The sequence below is a fragment of the Arachis ipaensis genome, chromosome B08, assembly GCF_000816755.2.
Source record: "Arachis ipaensis cultivar K30076 chromosome B08, Araip1.1, whole genome shotgun sequence".
In the NCBI taxonomy this organism is placed as follows: Eukaryota; Viridiplantae; Streptophyta; class Magnoliopsida; order Fabales; family Fabaceae; genus Arachis; species Arachis ipaensis.
Genome location: NC_029792.2, coordinates 26,798,756 through 26,805,379, shown reverse-complemented (window position 1 = coordinate 26,805,379; position 6,624 = coordinate 26,798,756). Strand labels below are relative to the sequence as shown.

Below are 6,624 nucleotides of genomic sequence, written 5' to 3'. Positions count from 1 at the left end.
ATAAAATATATTAATAGACACCTGTTCTAATAACAATAAAGGATATCTAAGGAGAGCATGCGGAATAAAAAACTGTTTTGTAATCCCAATTTGCAATAATAATAGCCAACTTTATCTCACTTTATTACTCTTTTAATTAGATATTGACTCTGTCTACCTCTAATGAGATTCAGATCTAAAACAACCCAAAAATTTTATATTTATGCGGTGATGATTTCAGCCATAAGATCAAAAGCCATAATACTCTAGTAGTACCGAAAAAGAAGTCATATATAATATTCTGCTGCTCATCATTTTATTATTATTCATAAATGATATATATATATATTCTTTTTCTTAAATTCTAGAAATCTTAAATCTTAACATTTTTAAAAAATAAAAGTAAAAAAATTTAATAATAAAAATTGAACTCATATTAACTAATTAAAAATTACATTTTTATATACGCACGTAAATTATTAGAACACATAAAAAATGCCCTTTATAACATGGTGGCGAAAGTACCATACTCAATGTTAGTATTTAAATTATTAAGGGAGAAGAGCAGGATCAGTTAAATAGATCTAATACTATCAGTAACTAGCTAATTAGTTATTCATTGTAGAGTTAGTTAGAGACAATGTTCTTACTTGGTATTTCTTGATATGAAGAATTAGTTAGGCAATGGTTATAAATAGTAGATGCAACTCATTGTAATCAACACTGATGTATTGAATATTACTCACAGTATTGTATTATTATTTCTTCATTCACAAGTTACCTTCTCCTACTCTCAAATTCTCTATTCTTTCTCTCATCACAGTTTCAAATTTTGATATGTGGTACTCCTAATCTGGTTTCTCTTTAGTTCTTTTATAGTATGTAGAGCCATTATTCCTGTTTCACCCTCACAATGGAGATTATGTTTCGAATTCGATAGAGAAAACATTCTCCTATTTTGCTAAAAAACTTAATGAAAAAAATTATTCTACCTAAAAATATCTTGCAATTCTCATCATTAAAAGTCTCGATCTGAAAAATCATCTAGATCTTTCAAAAATTCCAGAACAATGTACATGAAATTCTGTCAAAAAATTGTCACAGAATTAGAAGAGTTCATAAATTGGCACCAACGTGCACTACAAGAAAATGATGTTTTAATGACAAACTTTTAGTGGCAATAATATAATGGACATTAATTTCTTAATTTAAGTTATATTTTTGTGACAATTATATATTTGTCATTATTATTGTATGTTTTAGTGACCATTATTACTATTTCCAGAAAACTATTATCTTTTTTTTTACTTTTAATTTAATTTTTCTAATTTATCATAGTGGCCATTACCAATAATTGCCGCTAAACTCTTATTCCCACTTTTTTTTTCTCATCCATAAATCAAATTGAAAACACGTACAGAGAAAGAAAAGAAAATTTCACTCTCCCACAAAGCGTTGGCTTCCTCTTTCACCTGCGAGCTTCCCCAAACCCTCTCCATCCCTTGTTTCTCTTGGCTTTCTCGCTCTCTCTTTTCTTCATCAATGAAGGATTGATTTTGCTACCGGGTTGGGTTAATGATGAATCCATATTTGACGATAAATTTTGGTTTGATTTGAGTGGATTTCATCATATAAACTCACATTTATTCACCTAAATAGCATGCTTTTGTGTTTTCTCCCTAAATTATGTCTAATTATGAAAACATGCTATTTTGTGCTTAATTTAATCAATTTTATTCCATTTTTATTCCATTCGATGCCTTGATGATTTTGATGAGTGATTTCAGGTGTAAGAGGTTGGAATGGCTTGATAAGAGTGGAAGAGAAGCATGCAATTGAGAGAAAACATGAAAAAAAACAAAGGAGAAGCACACAGCTATGTGTGCATACGCACAAGTACCAGCACGTGACTTCATTAAAAAGTCACGTGGCTCGCGATTTTGAGGGCTCTTTGGCCCATTTCTGATGGCTTTGAAGCTTATAAGGAGGGGCAAGCAACCACACATGATACCATATCACACCATACATTATACAACACACTTAGGAGTAGTTTTAGGTAGTTTTAGGTTAGTTTTTCTCTCAATTTTCCTTAGGTAATTAGGATTTATATTTCAAGTTTACAATTCCCAATTTTGATCTTGGATTCTAGCTATTTCCATTGTAAGTATTTCTTAATTTTCTCTTTTATTATACTATTTGTTCTAAATTTTCTTCTATTTTAAGTCACTGTCAATACATATATGATTTTGTAATTTTGAGTTTTGGTTAATGAATTTGATATTTGATGGTTTTTATATGTTTATTGAGTTGCCTTTGTTGATTTTGTTCATCAGTTGTTCATAGTTTTGAGTATTTTTATAATTTTGCCATGTTTTGTGAATATGGCTACCATGTGTTTGATGAAATGCCAATTTTGATTATGGGGTAAATTTCCACCCCTTGACTTGGGAAAATGAGTATATAGATTACTAGAGTCATAATGTCCGATATTTAATGATAATTCTTGGGTTGTTAGTTGTTATTGTTTCCCCTAGCAATAGCTTTTTACTAAGGTAATTAGTAAGTTAGCTAGGATTTGTGGATTCATAACGATTATGCTCACTTGACTTATTCTTCGATGTTAAGGGTTGACTAAGTGAGATTAATCCATCATAATTATCACAGTTGTGGTTATGGCAAGGAAGGAATTCCATAACTCATCCCAAGCCAATGTTCCATTTATGTTTTGAGCCACATTTTCATCATTTTAAAGCATTACTTGTCCATATTACATACATAGTTCTTTTATTCCTTTATTAGTTTATTAATTGTAATTTTAAGTGTTCTTTTATTTCTTAATTGCTTGCTTCATCACTGAAAACCCTCTTGATTTTACAACCAATTTTATGCACTTGTTGTCACTAGTTCCTAGGGAGAACGACCGGAGGTTTAATTACTCTCGGTTATTTTTATTCTAAATTAAACTTTGATGGTGGAATTTAATTGTCGGTTTGGTCCATACTTGCAACGGAAGCTATCTTAAGTGGAAAAATCCGAACCGGTACAAATCCCATCTATCAGTTAACTCGCGTAACCATTGCCTGGGTTAACTCGTGTAACCATTGTCATCGCCGACCACCATCACCACCACGTAACCGTTGCCGATAGCCGCCGTCCATCATCCTAATCCTTGGACTCATTTCCATCCGATCTACCTCAGATCTGCATCTCTGTCATCATTGTTCGTCTTAGATCTACGTCGCCAAGGTCTTCCAGCAACCGTTGATGCTCCTGTCGCAACACCACACCTCTGCCACTTGCACTGCCACCGTTCTTGCACGTAGACGCACAAAATCGTCGCTGCCGGTAGGTCTTCTCCGTTTATTTTTTCGATTTTGGTTTGAATATTCAGAAGCATGTGATTCTCTCTCTGTGTTATTACTTTTTCTATGTTTTCTTGCTTGATCCTAATGAATCTGGCAGATCAAGCTAAAATTGAAGTGTTTAAGTGTTTGTTTTTTATTTTGAGATAACAGCCAAACATTATCTAATGGAAAGGCCTTTGGATGCTTTGCGAGCGGTTCGATTCTTATAAATGGAAGGAATGAATCAATCCACTCCTTCAAGAAAATTATTGGCTTTTTGACACAAGATGATGTAGTTCATGGAAACTTGACAGTGGAAGAAAATCTCTGGTTTAGTGCACAATGCAGGTACATTATATTGATGCACATTCTAACTGAACTATGTTGTTACTTTTGAGTGCTAGAAATGTACTTATTCAAGTGAATTTTTTTGTTAATGTTAAAGGTTATCAGCTGACTTATCAAAACCAGAAAAAATTCTAGTTCTTGAAAGAGTGATTGAATTCTTGGGGCTTCAGTCTGTGAGAAATTCCTTGGTTGTACTTATTCAAGTGAATTTCGTGTGACAAAAATACCCAAACTCAAATTTTTTGTTAACTTTTAAATAAAATTTCCAAATTATCTTCACCCATTTATCATCAAACTCAACTCCACCACCAAAATAACAGGGACGAACCTAAATGAAATGTCGACAGTGCCGGAGCCCTCCGCCTCTACCTCCACCGCAAACGACGAGGAACATCGCCACTCCCTTCAAATCGATTCTCTCCATCTCATGAACGAGAAAGCTTCTTGACGCAACCTATGTAAAGGATGAACCTGGCGATCGTCGAAAGTTGTGACCTGGGGTGATTGATCCAAATCCAGAGTCAAAACCCGCACGTCCAGATCCTGTTGATATGGACAAAGATAAAAAGGAGATGCTTTTCGAAGCACGAGCCCAGTAAGCCAACACTAAAGGAAAGATGGCAAAAAGAAAAGCGAGGGAGAAGCAGGTTGAGGAAGCTAGAAGACTTGCTTCTTTATAGAAGAAAAGAGAACTGAAGGCTGCAGGAATTGACGTCAGGCAACAAAGGAGAAAAAGGAAAAGAATTGACTATAACGCAGAAATCTCTTTTGAGAAAAGGCCTCCTCCTGGGTTTTTTTTTTTTACATTGCTGATGAAAGCAGACTCATGGAACAGTCCCAATTCCCGACTACCATAGAAGAACTTGAGAGTAAAAGAAGGATTGATGTTGAGGCACGGTTAAGAAAGCAAGACATTACAAAAAATAAAATTTCACACAGGCAAGATGCCTCATCTATTATTCTACATGCTAATAAGTTAAATGATCTGAAAAACAGTAAGGAAACAAACCAAACTGATACTTCTGCCACCCCAGATTTTTGACCAAGAATTAGATGAAATTGCAAGGGAGTGGCATCCTTCCTCATTGTCTGCGGTGGAGGTGGAGGTGGAGGGCTCCAGCACCTTCGCCATTGCATTTGGGTTCGCCCCTGTTATTTTAGTGGTGGAGTTGAGGTTGAAGATAAAGGGTGGGAGTAATTTGGGAATTTCATTAAAAAGTCAACAAAAAATTAGGGTTTTGGTACTTTTGTCACACGAAACTCATCTTTCATGGGGATAATGTTAGTTTTCTTAGTTTATGGGTACTTTTGTCAACATTCGTAAAGTTTATGGGTACAAATGGTTATTTTTTCTAGTTTATTAGTCTATTTAAAAAGTACCAGAAATTTAAGTTTCACCTTTTACATATAATAATTTATTGATCAACGACAAACTCTTAAATAAAGCTCAAATTTACGATGAATTAATTTTTTACCTACCGGATTAAAAAATATTGTGAGAAACTAAAAAAAATAATATATAAAAAATAAGATGAATGTCGCTATGTTTCGACTAAATGATGATACATATTATTTTTCTTGGTTAATAAATTAATAACTTTTAAATTATAACACCAACTGNTTATAATTTAGTGAATTTAAATAGTAATAACAATAAGCCAAATTCAATATTTTTCTCTTTAATAAAATAAAAAAATCTTTAATTTCTATAACAAATTAAATCATCTTTATTTTTTTATTTTTTTAGTTTTTTGAAAATTTTGAAGAAGTACGCCTAAACCTTAGGCGAACTTCATCAAATTTAACAAAGTTTTTCGAAACCCTAGGTGAACTACTAGAAATTGTATATAGCTCGCATACGTCTTAGGCGAACTTTTTCCCAACCTTATATATATACCATCGAGTGAGAAGCTACTTAGTAAAAACAATCTCTCATTCTAATCTTTTTTTCATCTCTTTATTTTGTAAAATGTCTCGAATACCATTGTTTCTATTCATTATGATGGAGAAATAGTATGTGATCAAAATGGATCTATTGTATTTAGTTCTTCTCAATCAAACTTTACATACATGCCAGCTGAAGTGAGATGTCTAATGACGTTGAAGGATTTTATAGCGCATGCGCCATTGGTTAACAACACATAAAAGGAGTGAAAAAAATCTATTATAGATAACCAACAAAAGTAAATGACACTTTATTTTACAAAAAATATAATCTTATTATTCATAGCATTTATTTAATTATTTTTTATTTTATGGATCATAGATGACACATTTTATTATAATTTTATTATGTTATTATCAATTCTAATAAGGTTTTGTATAACTTAGGTATCAATTACGTGATGACGAGGATATACGCCTAATAAAGGATGGGTACAATCGTTAGACAAATATACTTCTCTTGGAGTTATTTATTTTTCTGGTCGACTTGTGTGGAGGGACTTCTACAGATATTGGTGATGATACTCCCTCAAGTGGGTAGATAGAACAAATATTAGAAAGTTGATGGTTGACCTAAATATACCACCTGAGGGTAGTCAAGAAGGATCAAATACTGAGGATTCTAATGATGGGATGTTGTAAAAAAATTTTGAAAGCCATGAGGGTTTTGCGATTAGAGACCCAATGACAAATCCCTAATAAGGTAATCTTGATGATGGTGAAGATGTAGAGGTTGAATCCATGGACATTCTTGATGAAGAGGAGGAAGAGATTAACTACTTCACAAGTATACAACTCGCACTGACACGGACTGTTATTTTCCAATTTTACGATCATCTTGATCAATTTTTCACATTGAATCTCGAGGCAATGGATCAAGATTTTTGTTTGGTCAGGGAGGCCCTGAGGATGATCCTACCAATGAGTTTGAGATTGGGCAACATATTGAAAACAAGGAGGAAGTTATTATGGTAGTTAAGATGTATATCATTAGGAGGGATGTGGAGTA

At 33.1% G+C, this 6,624-nt stretch overlaps 1 long non-coding RNA gene across 1 annotated transcript in view; it reads left to right on the top strand.

Annotated features, from left to right (window-relative positions):
* Nucleotides 1–4,946, top strand: part of LOC110265441 — a 21,942-nt gene extending 16,996 nt beyond the window's left edge. The window contains exon 3 of the long non-coding RNA XR_002351587.1: nucleotides 4,846–4,946. This is a non-coding gene — a long non-coding RNA (uncharacterized LOC110265441). The remainder of the gene's footprint in view (nucleotides 1–4,845) is intronic.